The sequence below is a fragment of the Martes martes genome (assembly GCF_963455335.1).
Source record: "Martes martes genome assembly, chromosome: 5".
NCBI classification, from domain to species: domain Eukaryota; kingdom Metazoa; phylum Chordata; class Mammalia; order Carnivora; family Mustelidae; genus Martes; species Martes martes.
Genome location: NC_137892.1, coordinates 88,962,569 through 88,976,944, shown reverse-complemented (window position 1 = coordinate 88,976,944; position 14,376 = coordinate 88,962,569). Strand labels below are relative to the sequence as shown.

The following is a 14,376-nucleotide window of genomic DNA, read 5'->3' as shown; positions in this document are numbered from 1 at the left end:
AAAGGACAATATATATGAAACCTCCACAGCAGCGCAGGGAATAAGAGAGTAAAACTGAAATGAAACTCAATCAGCAAGAAGCCAAGGGAGGAGATAAAAAGTGGTTCTCAAACTGGGACCTCCATGGGATGTTAAATTCTCACTTTGAAGCTGATGGTCTACACCAGTCACAGAGGTGTATGCCTATGGCTGTAGCAAGCAAGGGGAGTACATTAGAGAAAACATCAATTTCTAAAATGAGTAACAAAAAAATCTTTGCGAGTAGGACTTGCAGGTTTTTCCTCGACTTTGCTCTGGGAGTGTTTCGGTCATTTCTCTCCCTCTTGGAACAGAAGACCTTTAGGACAGGAAGTCTTGGGCCTGCGCCTGAAAGAATGAGGTCTTATTACATTCTCTAGTAAAGGCTGCACTACTTGCTGTGACGTTTATGAGGAAAAGTTGCCAGAGAGCAATCCAATTAGCCATAGCCCCACTCCTCTCAGGTACAGCTCACGAATCCCGGACTATGCGGGTGTAGACCAAGAAGACACCAGGAGGAGAGGCCTACAGTGAACCCAGCCTGAGCGGGTTACAACGGGGGCAGCCAGGCACCTGTCCTAGCGGAGAGGGGTAATCATCTGGAGTCTTCGCGACTGATCCAACCTGAAACGAGTGCCTGTTGGGAGTTTCAGATCCACCCCAGCTCAGAAGCAGGAGCAGGAAAGCCCGGATTCCGCCTCCGGTTCTCACCAAGCCTAGCGACCCGGAGCGCTCCCGGAGGCGCCCATAGGCGCCCAGAGGCCGGCCGGCTGGGGGTGGGGCTCGTGCTGTGACGCCGCCCCCCGCCTCGCCCCGCCCCGCGCGCGTTGCCGGGGTGATCAGGTGACTCGGAGCTCGCAGCGCTCCGGACAGCCGTGACGTCAGGCTCGCCGCTGCTCCTCTCTCGTTCGGTGGCAGGTGCGGTGCATCTGGTGCGGTGTCATCTGGTCGGGTCAGGTCTCTACCAAACCAGTGCCCTACGGATTCGAGAAGAGGAGAGGTGAGTCGGGGCGGACGCAGGCCCAGCCGAACTGGAACCGGGGAGCGGGTAAGGCGCGGGCAGGGCCCTTCGGAGGTTTGGCGTGCCCGCTAGCCCCCCCAAAGAGCACCCCTAGGGCGGCAGGCACCGGGACGGGACGGACCGACTTAGGATGGGGTGTGAGCAGCCCCCGGGGAGGGGCCGGGAGCCGGCGCAAAACCCACCCAGGAGCCCGGCGGCTGTTTGTCCGGTTCTGGGTGGCCGCGCCGCTGTTGGAGGCTGGGAGGGTGGAGATCCTGCGCCGCCCGGCCGGCCGGCCACTGGGCCGTGGTCTGAAGGGGCTCCGCATTTCGGCGGGTCTCGCCATGCCCGGATTCGGCGTGCTCCTAGCGGGGACCGCCACACCCCGTCCCGGGGGATTTGTACGGGAGGCTTCTGCAGCTCTTCGCCTTGGGCTGCGATTTCTGAGGCGCTTCCGGGGGCCGGGAGGCCGCTCGGGAGCCCCCCTGGTGGGAGCAGAGGCCGGGGTGTTCAGAGAAGGTGTTAGGGGAGGTGAAGGAATCCTGATTCTTGAGGGGGACGGGTAATTGGGATCTCAGTGGACCTGTTGGTGTAGGTGAAATCTGACTGGAGTCCTGAGGGTTGAGGACTAATCTCCCCGCAGCGGTTGGGGGATGGAAGAATAGAGAGAGGGAAAGAGGACCTCCGCGGAAGGAGACCGTGAACCTTGCGCAGGAGGTGAAGGAAGACGAGACTGTTGGGTGACTGACTAGACCAAGGGCTAGGGCTGTTTTGGGAAAAATAACAAACAAGCAAACAACAACAAAAAACTTCGGAGAATTAGGTTAGGGCTGGTTAGGAAAAACTCTTGAGTGCCCGGCTGAGGGTTTGTGTGCTGTGGGGAGCCATTGAATCGTGGGCTGGATTGGGGTAAGGGGAGCACTGGGATGGGGAGACGCTAAGGAGGCTGCTGGGATAGCCCGGGAAAGAGGTGACAACGCCTAGAATTCTGGTCTGTCGGGATTCTGCGACCCCTGCTTATGAAATGTAACGAGGACGCCGACAGCCAGGTGCCTCCACTCCAGCCAGTGTTAAATTTAAAATCCTTGTCAGGAAAAGGAAGCACCCAACTGCAGCTCATTTTCTTATTGCCCCCCCCTTTTAAAGTAATTTCTGTACCAAAGGTGGGGCTCGAACTTAAAACTCCCAGATCAGGAGTTGCCCCTCTACTGACTGAGTTAGTCTTGGGCTCCTCTTGTCTCTTTTGACCGGATTTAATGTCTACCTGTGAGCTTGTCCCCCTCGTTAAGTACGGGGGTTGTATTGTCCACAGCACTTGGCCTTCAGAGGTTTCAGTGTCTTAAAAACACTCATTATCAAAGCGAAACCCAAATGCCAAGTGATTTGGTAGGAGAGTTAATGGGGGAAAGTTATGAAAGGATAATCCATGCCCAAAACATGAAATGAAACATTGGGGAAACTGAAAGGAGCCTCATGTTTTTCGTTAATTGCAGAACTAAGAGGTCTCTTTCATACATGCCCCCTTCCTCTTGTGGGCTTCTCAGCTTAAGGCTGTTTAAATGTTAATTGGCCATTGTCTTACTTTCCTGAGAAACAAGTTTTCTTTAAAAATTAATTAATTAATTAATTTGACACAGAGAGAGCATGTGTGAGAGCACAAGAAGGGGGAGCACACGCAGGGGGAGCAGCAGGCACAGGGAGGGGAGAAGCAGGCTCCCCACCCAGCAAGGAGCCCTTGTAGGTCTAAATCCCTGAACCTGGCATGACCTGAGCGTAAGGCAGATGCTTAACTGAGGGTGCCACCCGGGCACCCTCAAGTTTTTCTTTTTGCTTTTAAGAGAGAATGCTGGCATGTGAGTTGCGGGGAGGCGCAGAGAGCCAGAGGAAGAGAGAGAAACTCTCAAGCAGGCTCCAGGCAGAGTTCCATGCGGGGGCTTGTTCCTGCAACCCAGAAATCATGACCTGAGGAAATAAGGAGCCAGCCGGTTAACCGACTAAGCCACCCAGGCCTCTCAAGAAACAAGAAATTTTGGTTATTTAAGAGTAACGATTTGCTGATTTATGCTTTTTTCCCAGCTCTGAAATTTGCTGATTCTGTGACCTTAAAAAAAAAAGTCTCTGCTTTCCATTTTATACTGAACCTTAGCAATTTGTTTTCTGGGAGAATGTGAAATGGCTGAACCTTCCCACCAGTTTGTGTTATGTTTGCTGCAGAAAATAGAATTGGACCTCTAGGGGTCCTGTACAGTAGAAGGTAGTTTAGGGAACGGCAGAGAACTTGGGAAGGTGGCGGCAACTGGTTTGTGCAGCCCAAACCAGCACAGTACTCAAGGGAGGGCAAATCCAGTGGGGTGGCACTTAGAGAAAATGACCCTCCCTTCAGATCAGTGAGGCCATTCTCTGTGAAATAAGTTTTATGATAGGTCACCTGAGCAATGGGCATTTACCACGCAGTACTCACTGAAGTTTTTCCTACAGGTGGTAGGGCTTTTGTGATAATGATTTTTAAGGGTCTTTGCAGGAGTCCTGTAATATTTAGAATCTCTGAAGGTTAGATTTCTTGGCCACATTTAAAAAGGATTGCTAACCATTTTCTAAATCTCTTTGGAAGTATTTGAACCAGCTGACTAATCATGCTTCCTTTGAAAAGAAACAGCCCACCCCCACCCCCCAAACACTCTAACTATGTGTTGTCAGGGCCATTAAGTAAGCCAAGAGTTTTGGGAAATCTGCTTTTATTCACCCATGCCACCCACACAAGTTTTCCCACTGGTAGAGAATATGATGTCAGGAAAAATATTTTCATGTGTTTCCCTAAACCTAAGTATGATACACACCGGGGCTGGCTGCTCTGTGTTGAGGAACGGGAATGCTGTCCCGTAAGGGGCTAGGAGCCAAGGTGAGAGGCAGGGCGGGGGTACAGGCCAGAGACTGAGCTAGGAAAATTCTTAGCCTTGCCCTTTGTCACCCAAGGCCCTCCGGGCAGGCTGTCCTTTCTTGGGAGAGAAACATTCCTCAACCTTGAAACGGGATAATAGTCAGAACTCCCTTCGCAGAGGTACCAAGGAGAATTAATGAGAGGCGTGTATGAAATTTGAGTTCTTCCAAAGCTGAATCTTTTCAATTAGCAATAATCGTGCTTCAGATAAACCTCATTGGCTATGATACCGCCACAGCTGAATCTTTTAATTCTTGGATGAATGGTGTATTTTGAGATGTAATGAAATAAAAAAGAGGTGAACATTCTAAATTTTTTTGAAATCCTTATTCAGACTCTAAGGTGTTTGGTTATTTGCTTATAAGGTATTTGGTTATCGATAAGCCTATAATCAACACCTGGAGGCCTGAGGGTAAATGCAGGTTTATGTTTCATAAGGAAATCAGTTCGATGGTTCCCCACTCTTATTTGGTTCTCTTAAGAGTGCCTAGAGTAAGCCAGTAACTTAGTCGGGTGTGGAGCTTTCTACTCAATAGCCTGTCAGCCCTAAAGGAGTTAGCTATTCTCATCAGAAGTAAAAGTGGGTAATAATGCTTCTTAAATTAAATGAGGAATGAAATAGTCCTCTCTTAGAATTCCCATATCCTGTGTCAGTCTGCTGGTCCTGCTACTCAGATACTCACATGCTTAGTGGTGTGCCCAGGAACTGGACAGAACTACAGTCTCCATCTCTTCGACTTCCGGCATTTGTTGGCTAGGCATGAGTTTCACATGAGGAAAATTCTGATGGGAGAGGCTTCTTGTTTTTCTCAGGCAGCACGGAGTTACAGGCCTCCAAGCTCCCAGCACTTGGCCAAGGCTACTAATTGGCTTGGCTATAAAGTGGGAGTCAGCAATTAAACAGCAGTACAGAAGCAAGGGGATTGGGCATGAGTTGATTCTCCAGCCAAAAAGGTTCACACCACTTTGTGCACTATTTACAAAGGACTCTTCAAAAGGAAATGAACTTGGAATGATTTCTTGTGTGGTTTTTAAGAGACATGGGTAGAATATTAGTATTGATTTAGGCCTCAGAACCTGAGTTAGGAAACTTAATGGGCCCTCACTTCTAAAGCAGGGGTGACAAGTGGTTTGAATTCAGTCTCTATGGACAGCAATTCTGTAGTATGACTTTGCCAAAAATAAGGGATGATTTATATTTTTGTGAAGCCTTTCAGTTAAATGGTTTAAGGCAGTGTTGGTAGTCATGGTGGGAGGAGAGTTTGATCTACCTGAATTTACTCATTGAGGAGTAATGCTGTATTCACAATGCCTATCATTAGTTCTCCGATTTATGCTAAAGAATCATTAGTCATCCCTAGAGAGTTGGCCCAGAAAATATATCATTACTGAAAACTATTAGACCACATGGTCTCATTGTTCAAAGAAAGATAGGGATGGGGAACAATTAACAACAAAGTTATTTGGGAAGAAGATGACCTGAGGTGCTAGACTTTTGCCACATTAATTTTTATTTTATTTTATTTAAGATTTTATTTATTTATTTGACAGAGAAAGATCACAGGTAGGCAGAGAGGCAGGCAGAGAGAGAGGGGGAAGCAGGCTCCCCGCTGAGCAGAGAGCCCAATGCTGAGCTGAAGGCAGAGGCTTTAACCCACTGAGCCACCCAGGCGCCCCTTATTTTATTTTTTTAAAGTAGGCTCCACACCCAGCATGGAGCTCAATGTGGGGCTTGAACTCATCCCTGAGATCAAGACCTGAGCTGAAATCAAGAGTCAGACACTTAACCAACCGAACTACCCAGGCATCCATGACACATTAAATTTTTAATGCTGTCCACAGTGCTTTACCAGTCAGCTTTTGGTATTGCGACTTTGGGCAGGATCATTTGGGGAGCATATATCAACTCAAAACCCCAAGATCAAGAGTCATGTGTTCCACAGACTAAGCCAACAAGGGGCTCTAGCCATATCTTGCCTATTGTAAATAATGCTGCAATAAGCATAGGGTGCATATATCTTTTTTAATTAGTTGTTTTGTTTCCCTTGGGTAAATACCCAGTGGTGAAATTACTGGATCATATGATAATTCTATTTTTAACTTTTTGAGGAACCTCCATACTGGTTTTCAGAGTGGTACACCAGTTTGAATTCCCACCAGCAATGCAGGAGGGCTCCTTTCCACATCCTCACCAACACTTGGTATTTCTTGTCTTTGTTTTTTGCTATTTCTTGTCTTCGACTCTAGCCATTCTGATGGGTGTAAGGTGCTATGTCATTGTGGGTATGATTAGCATTTTTCTGATAATGAGGGACATTGAGCATCTCTTCAAGTGTCTGTTGGTCATCTGTATGTCTTCTTTGGAAAAATGTGTCTAGGTCTTCTCATTTTTTTTTTAAAGATTTTATTTGTTTATTGGACAGACAGAGATCACAAGTAGGCAGAGAGGCAGACAGAGAGAGAGGAGGAAGCAGGCTCCCACAGAGCAGAGAGCCCAATGCGGGGCTCGATCCCAGGACCCTGAGATCATGACCTGAGCCGAAGGCAGAGGCTTTAACCCACTGAGCCACCCAGGCGCCCCTCTTCTGCTCATTTTTTAATTGGATTTGTTTTTCTGATGTTGAGTTGTATAAGATCATATATGTGTGTATGAGTGTGTATTTTTTAAAAATTCTTTATGGATTTTGAATATTAACCCCTTATCAGATCAATCATTTGCAAATATCTTTTCCTTTTTAGTAGTTTTTATTGATGGTTTCTTTCACCAGCAAAAGCTTCTTATTTTGCTTTAGTACCAATACTTTTAATTTTGCTTTTATTTGGCTTGCCTGAGGAGGCGTACATAGAAAAATGTTTCTATGACCAGTGTCAAAGAATTCACTACCTATGGTTTTTGTTTTAGGGAGTTTCGTGGTTTCAGGTCTCACATTTAAATCTTGAATCCATTTTGAGTATTTTTGTGTATGCTGAGAAAGTGGTCCAGTTTCATTCTTTTGGATGTGGCTGACCAGTTTTCCCAGCGCCATTTGTTGAAGAGACTGTCTTTTCCCCATTGTATATTCTCACCTCCTTTGTTGTAGATTAATTGACCATATAAGTGTGGGTTTATTTCTGGGTGGATTGCAGTTTTTTGTTTTTGTTTTAAACTCACCAATGCCTGCCACTACTTTGAGCCCCTTGTCTTCCTCATACATCGTAGCTCTTTGTGGATGTTACTGACAGAAATCTGGAATTACCTAGCATTTGTTTTTTTTTTTTTTTTGAACCTTGGTTGGGCCTTATTGCCTTTCACTTTAAGAGTCCAGTGAAGATGAAGAAAGGAGGAGAGACCTTGCTGCTTGGGGCTGGTCTGGTCTCTTAGGGTGGCCCACACAGGTGCATGGTAGGCAGCAGTGGCTCTGGCTGGTGTGACATGATATTCCCTCTGGCCCATTAAGAGGTGCCCCCACAGCGCTGACGGGGCTGCTCCTTTGCTCTGAGGGTCAGGAGAGTGGGCTAATGGCAGAGCGGGGCCCTGGCTGGCCCGGGAGCTGGCAGGAACCAGCAAAGCTTACTTAAATTGCCACCACATTAAGCTGTAGGGGCCTCTTTCTAAGCCATCGGGATTTCAAATTTCCCACAAAGCCTAATCTAATGCTCTGGGAGGGGGTAGGGGAGCCAGTCTTGCAGGGGCTGTGCTGGTGGGGGACCTGGCCTGGGAAGTGGCCTTGTCAGGCTTGTTGGGAGCGATGGACCTGTCCCTTTATAGTGTGTCCTCTCAACTTGGCAGGGGGCAGAGTTGGGTCCTTCTCCTCTCTGTGCTTTAACCTCTCCTTTCATGTCCCCAACTCACTTTCTGTGTTAATAGCCTTCTTCCCTTTTTCTGTCCCTTCTGTTCACTGCTGCTTTCTTTTTCCCTGCTGCCTCTTGCTGGGCCTCATTTTCTCTCCATTGTCACTTTGAGGGCTGGCTGTTTGAAGTTCCAAAGTCATAATGCTGTCCCATATGTCCCAGTGACTAGATGTAATTCAGAGGTCCCCAACCTTTTTTTTCTGAGGAGGAGCCAATCTTCACTTCCCCACTGGCTCTCAGATAACATTGTAGCTGGGTTACTGACCAGAGTCCCTGAGCTGAGTGGTTGGATGAGGCTGGAGGTGTCTTTCCCCCAAATAGGGGTCCCAGTGGTGTGGGGAGGGCGGTGGTGGTCGGGATTTGCTGGCATTATAGGGAGCTGTCAGACAAGCTGAGGTCCACCATTAGGGAGTCCTTCCAGAAGCTGAAGGCAGAAGTAAGTCCCACATCCAGGTAGGCCTGTGGTTTCTGCAGAGGACCATACATGACTAACGAAGGCTGGAAAAGAGGTCCTTGCTGAGGTGGTCCTGGAACCCATGAGACTGTTTGTGATTGTTGATCCTGATCTGGAGCTGGGGTTTTCCAGATGGTGACAAGAACAGAATGTTTTTTCAGTGGTCATTGGATAGTTGTTGGAAGCATGGCTTTCTACTTATTATGAAATGGATTATTTTCTCCCCAAAGCCATGTGGTACACTTTACCCAAAAATGATCAGCAGGGGTGTTAACTTCCATTGTTTAATATATGTGGAAATGTGTATGTGTGTGTGTATGTAAAATACAGTTAAATGAATAATTATATTCATTAATATAACTGTAATGTATTTAGGTTTAGAAATAGAACTTTATTTTTAAACTCAAATGGGGCTGTAGAATGTGTTTTGTTGCAATTTACTTTTTTCAGGGTGTTGGCACCTGTCCATATCAGCACATGTAATTCTACCTCATTCTTATGGGCCAAATTGTAATGCCATGGCTTGTAAGTTCCATGGTTTATTTAACCATTCCCATATTGGTGGCCCCTTGGGATTTTATACATTTTGTGTGTGTGTGTTTGTGTGCACCTGTGTGTGTGATGTGTTATATAGCTGTGATAAACAAATGCTGTAATATCTGTGGAGAGGGTTTAAAATTGTGTGTATAAAAATTTTTTTTCTTGCATTCCAGAGCTAGTGTTTATCTGTAAGATAAAATCCTAAAGGTGAAGTTGCTGGTTCACAGAGTAGGGTGTTTTTATTTATTTAAGGTTTCGCTTAAAAACATGCTTTTATTGAAGAGTATGTACAAAAACAGGATGGTCCCTAAGTAAAAGAAAGGCTGTTTCAGGGCTCCTGGGTGGCTCAGTTGGTTAAGTGTCTGCCTTCGGCTCAGCTCATGATCCCAGGGTCCTCGGATTGAGCCCCACATCGGGCTTCCTGCTTAGCTGGGAGTCTGCTTTTCCTTCTGGCCCTCCCTCTGCTCATGTGTGCATTCTCTCTCTCTCTCTCTCTCTCTCTCTCGTTCTTTCAATAAATAAATCTTAGGGGATGCTTCCTCCAAACATTAGGGAGGAATGCGGTACCAATGCCTGGGCAACTTAGGTAGGCTATTTCAGCTGTTGAGAGACCTTTTGATGTAGCAGTTATTTTTTTAAGGACCACTTAATAAATGTTGTAGATGTTAGATTTTATAGAGCAACAACTTTGGATCCAGCAAGAGGTTCTTTATAGACAGCTATACAAACAGTTTCGGTGGGTATCTTACCCTCTCTTGAAGAGAACTTCTTGGGATTCCCTCAAAGTCTCAAAGGCTGGAAGAACGCTAAAATCTGCACACAGAGTTAATGTTGGAAGGAGGCAAGATTGATTGGCTATAGTCATCTTTTTTTTTTTAAGATTTTTTTAAGGTTTTATTTTTCTGAGACTGAGACGGGAAGGGGAGGAGCAAGGGTAAAGGGAAAGAGAATCTCAAGCTGACCGTACACTGAGCACGGAGCCCTACTTGGGGCTCAATCTCATGACCCTGAGATCATGACCTGTGGTGAAACCAAGAGTTGGCCACTTAAGTTGGACACTTAACTGACCCAGGTGCCCCAACTATAATCATATTTTCAAATAATGTTGAAGTACTGTGGATAATTAATGTGGGATGACTTTTCAGACTTTACTACACCTAATGTATCATGACAAGTTGAGTGGGCTTACATCTTTGTGTGAGCTTAATGTTGGGGATGGTGGCCTGAAGCAATTACCCGAATGGCATTAGCAAAGCATATTAATAAATAGTTGGTAGGATTTTAGGTTCCTTTGCAGTTTGTGTGCCAGGAATGAAGGTCTTCATTACTCTGGGACAGGGCCTCTGGAGACAGATGATACACTATATTTTTTTTTTCCCTTTCACATGCATTTTGATGCCCTTGTTCAGTGAAAGGTGCCATTTTTGGGCTCTGTGTCATTGTGTCCTCCACAAAGAGGCCACAAGCCAGAATACTGATACCAAAGACATGCTCTAATATTCACTCATTGACTTTGTGAGGACAGCACAGTACCTAGTAGAACTCTCCAAGCAGAAGGTCCTGAATGATGTAGGGGATGACTGGTAATATTTGGGAGGTCAACACCAGAATCAGTATTTCGACAATACGGAAGTAACATTGCAGGTTATGTCCTTAGAGCTTACCCCCCAACGAAAAGTGGCTTAGGAAATGGTAACACAGCAAAATGTGTTAGAAATGGTGAGCAAGCTACAAAATCAAAGATCTTGCCCATGTTGTGATAATTGTTAACTCTTGGAGGTTTCCTGCTGTTGCTCTGTGGTTGGGCACGTCACTACTGTATTTAAAAGGCAAATCCCTGCGGTTACTATTCCCCAGGTCTCCTGTGTCACGTAGGCCAGGTCAGGAGTAGGTTCCTCTGAGGTGTGGGCCCATGGTTCTCGAATGCTCATTCTTGTGGCTGGGGCTTTGGGGCTCAGAGTTGAGGCCACTACTTCTCCTCTCTGCTCGTTGCGCATGTGTGTGGCACAACTTCCCGGACTAGGGGGGCTGGCCATTCAGGCAGGCTTCTTGTGCCTGTTCCGGTAGAATTGCAGAACTCATTCAGGTGACCGCCCAAAGTGAATTTTGTATAGTCTGAAGAGCCCAGCTATCCTCACTATACTCTAGAAATTTGGAGAAGTTCCAGCATTTTCCATCTGATGCAATAATAGACAAGTGGAAATGACCATTTTATTTTTGTGATTAGCAGTACTGAAGGGCAAGAGCAAGCCAGCTAGGGTTTGTTCTCTCATATCCATGGGGCTCTCTTGTCCTTCATACCGTTGAATGTTGTTTATTGTGGAATAAACAAATGATGAGGTTTGCCAATAGCATCAGAGAGGCAAATGTAGGTAAGGTTACATGAATCCTTTTACAAGAGGTAACAAGTATAGAAAAGGAAGCTGCAGGGGCATCTGGGCATCTCCATTGGTTAAACGTCTCCCTTTGGCTCTGGTCATGATCCCAGGGTCCTGGGATGGAGTCCTGAGTTGGACTCCTGGCTCAGCCTGCTTCTCTCTCTGTCTGCCACTCCCCCCTACTGATGATCTCTCTCTCTCTGACAAATGAATAAATAAAATCTTTAAACACGCGCGCACACAAAAGGAAGCTGCAGTGATCCTGAAAGTCTGTTCTTAGCAGGGACTTGCGAACTGACCCCTGGCCAGGTCTCATTCTGTCTGCTTAGGCCATTTGGAACCCTTTCAACTCCCGTGTGCTCAGGTTTTTCTCACAGGTTTTTGTATCTGACCAGAGAGTGAAGGATGAGTAGTTGGATTTCTGTTTCTGCTCAACTCTCAGTGTGATAGTCACTTCCTCCCAGAAGCTCTGTTTGACTTTCCTGATCTGTTGTCTCTACCTTGAGGTCCGCTGTACTGAGTGCTTCCTCTCTCTCAGCTTGGTTTCATAATTGCTGGTGTTAATGTCTGCCTCTCTCACGAGTCCCAGTAGAAGCTGTCTTTTGCTTACCTTTATCTCCGTAGTGCTTTGAACCACTGGTGCTGGCTCCTAGTGGGTGCTTCTGGGAGTATTTGTGGAGTGAACAAAAGACTGTGTGAATGGAATAAACCAACACGTCAGTGCTAAAATTTAATGAAAACTGTAAACCTAAGAGGACAGAGCAACACAAAACCAGTAATTCTAAAGCTTTTTTTTAGCCCAGCAAACCATACCCAAAATTATGGGTATGAGAATCAAGGAAAAGTGAGGGACCTACAATATAAATCTTTTCGCAAAGATACTGTTAAAAGGTCGGCTTATGAGGGAGTTAAAAAAAAAAAAAAAACCACACAGAGGGAGGTTTTTAGAGTAATATCTGCTCTCATGCTTTTAAACTTTAAAGATAATTTTATAAATTCCGAAGGAATATACATAAGGATGGAAGGATAAACATGACTTCTGGCTTTGACGACAAGAACAGTTTCAAGGTGGGGGAAGTCTCCATGCATTCGTGAGAATTTTCTTTTCTTTTCTTTACTTTTTTTTAACCCCATGTCTGGTACTCAGTCAAGTGACATCTTAGTTTGAAGCAGAAAAAAACAAAAAACACTGAAAGAACTTAAGTAGCCAAATATCTTGTGAGAAAAGAATCATAATTGCAGAAATTATTGTAAAAAGCAGGGAAGAGCAGATAAACAATAGGTTACCAACAAGGATTCGATAAGCAGTGGGAAGGGATATCAGGGTGCTGCAAATGGGTAGATAGGATGTCTGCAGAGGCATGCTAGCGGCTACGAAAAAAGTGAGTAGCATGAAAATATCCAAAAGCACTAAGAAAACCACGTTTGTTTTTTTTTTTACTATAGGTTCCCTTCTTGAAATTTTAGGAAATACAGAAGAAGATAAGTAAATAATAATTGCAGCACCCAGGAAAAACCACTATAAATGTTGTTTTTTCCTCCTAGCCACATTCTGTCTGTCTGCTGTTGCTGTGCAGCTTAAAGTGTGAAAATCTTAATGTACAACTCAATGAGTTTGTAGTATTCATGTAAACATGACTCAGCTCAAGATGTAGAACATTTCCATCATCCCAGAAGGCTCCCTTTGTGCCTCTTCCAGTCAATATCTGTAGATTCCTTTTGGCCGTTCTCAAGCCTCATATAAATGGAATCGTACAGTGTGAAGTCTGTTGAATCTGGCTCCTTCTACTCATCATCGTCTGTGAGATTCATCCACGCTGTTGCGTGTAGTAATTGTTCTTTTTTTATTTACTGGTGGACAGTTTTCTCTTGTATGGCCCATAAGCTGTGTGTTTTGCTATGGACAAACATTTGGACAGTTTCCACTTTGGGGCTATTATAAATAAAACGGCTTTGAGTGTTCTTATGCGCTCGTTTCACTTTGCTGTATATCTGAGAGCAGAGTTGCTGGGTCATAAGGTAAATAGTGCCAAAGTCATGAATATATTATATACTTGTGAAAGCTTGGTTGTTGTAGTGTTTATACATAGGCCCATGCTGTAGTGTGAATTATTTTTTGTTTATAAGGTTGGTGATCAGGGTTCATCTTTTCCCCCTTTGCAAGAATATCCAGCACTGTTTTTTGGAAAGACTAATTTTTTCTTCCTTCCTTCCTTCATTTTTTCTCTCAAGACTTGTCCATTCATTTGACACAGAGACAACCAGAGAGGGAACACAAGCAGGGGGAGTGGGAGAGGGAGAAGCAGGCTTCCCACTGAGCAGGGAGCCCAGTGTGGGACCTGAGCTAAAGGCAGACGCCCCTAATTTTTACTTTATGAATTGTAGTGTTGCCTTCCTATACAATTAGGTGACTACTATATGAGTCTTTTGTAGGCCTTTCCATTCTGTACATTAATATAATTATGAATATTTAAAGAAGATGGGATTGAGGCTCCTGGGTGGCTCAGTAGGTTGAACGGCTTAGGTCATGATCTCAGGGTTCTGAGATTGAGACCCTTGCTCCCTGTCCCTTCCACCCTCCCCACCACTTGTGCTTCTCTCTCAAATAAATAAGTAAATAAAATCTTTGGGGAAAAAAGAAGAAAATGGGATCATGCTGCATATATAGCTTTAGAAAAAATTTTTTCAGTAAGGTCCATGCCCAGTATGGAGCCTACGGAGGGGTTTGAACACGACTGTGAGATTGAGGCCTGATCAGGAGTTGGACAGTTAACGAACTGAGCCACCCAGGTGCCCCCTAAAAAATTTTTTTATACTTAATACTACATCATGCTTCAAAAACAGTTAAAAATTCAAAAGAACTACTATATAGCTGTACCATAATTTATTTTTCTTTTGGATATTTAATTTTTTTCTTCCTATTCTGTTTTGCTGTTTTATGTTGCAGACTTTACTCAAATGTCTGATCATTTCTGTCCATTCATTTATGTATAAGGCAATAAAAAGTCAGTTAGAAGTTCTGTGTGCTCAGGCTTTGCTCTGGGGCGACTGGGTGAGTCATTTCTTGGCATCTCCTCAAATACCGATAACAGGAATACTTCTTCCATGGGGACTTTTTAGTTTTTCCAGAGGAAAATTCTTCACTGTTCTCCCTTCAGGGTAAATGCCAGGCTGCCAGGTATCTTGTCATTTGTAATTTAAAAAACAATGACAACTT

General features: G+C 45.0%; 1 protein-coding gene across 4 annotated transcripts in view; it reads left to right on the top strand.

Annotated features, from left to right (window-relative positions):
• Positions 1-880: 880 nt before the first annotated feature.
• CYSTM1 (cysteine rich transmembrane module containing 1) overlaps positions 881-14,376 on the top strand; it is a 60,620-nt gene continuing 47,124 nt past the window's right edge. For 2 of the 4 annotated variants that reach the window (XM_080804028.1, XM_080804029.1), the window contains exon 1: positions 881-1,018. The gene's annotated coding sequence lies outside the window, so the exon portion shown is untranslated. Of the gene's footprint in view, positions 1,067-14,376 lie in introns of all 4 variants that reach the window. The other 2 variants (XM_080804030.1, XM_080804031.1) reach the window with 1 other exon arrangement.